General features: G+C 59.4%; 1 non-coding gene across 1 annotated transcript; it reads right to left on the reverse strand.

Annotated features, from left to right (window-relative positions):
* Window positions 1-310: 310 nt before the first annotated feature.
* Window positions 311-383, reverse strand: TRNAV-CAC. The gene has a single exon. It is a non-coding gene; the product is annotated as a tRNA-Val (tRNA).
* Between the last annotated feature and the right edge of the window lie 356 nt (window positions 384-739).

Genomic DNA, 739 nt, shown 5'->3' on the forward strand with positions numbered 1-739 from the left:
GACGGGGACCCCACGCTCCTGGGCTCAGGCTGTGCCCCACAATCTCCACGGGTGTCACCTCCGTCCTCCCCTGCCCCTAGGGGTTAGGGATGGGCCAGGCTATCCCTGCACCTCCCATCACGACTTTCTGCGAGGAAAAGCTGAAACAGGCGGTCAGGGGTCCTGGTTCTGATCCTGGCCCTGTCCTCAACCCATTCTAGGATATCGGACAACTAACCCCACCCCACCCCCGCCCCGGCCCCGAGGTCGTGAAAAATTTAAAATTAACTAAAATGGATTTTTAAGTAATTAATTTCATGAGAAAAACAGCTGTTTCCGCCCGGTTTCGAACCGGGGACCTTTCGCGTGTGAGGCGAACGTGATAACCACTACACTACGGAAACGCAGTGGCCGCGGGCTGCTGGTGATGGCTGTTCCTCCCCTCCCAGCGCAGCGCCCGGGCATCTCTGGGTGCCTGGCTGCTCCTTTGGGTCTCAGTTTCCCCATCTGTAAACCAAGAAAGTTGGACGTTATGGTCCCTTCCTTCCCTTCGGCGCTTGCATCCTACCTAACAGTCCCCCCCCCTCCCCCCCAACCCCACCCCCGCCTTGCCGCCCTGTACCGTGGGGCTGGCCCTGAGCCAGCTCCGGGTCCCCATTCCCGTCTCTGATTCCAAGCACCATCACTGACTCCTGGGTCTGGGAGCATCTTGTCCCCTTAGACCAGCGGTTCTCAACCTGGGGGTCGAACGACCCTTTCA

Source organism: Myotis davidii, unplaced genomic scaffold (assembly GCF_000327345.1).
Source record: "Myotis davidii unplaced genomic scaffold, ASM32734v1 scaffold1422, whole genome shotgun sequence".
Lineage (NCBI taxonomy): Eukaryota > Metazoa > Chordata > Mammalia > Chiroptera > Vespertilionidae > Myotis > Myotis davidii.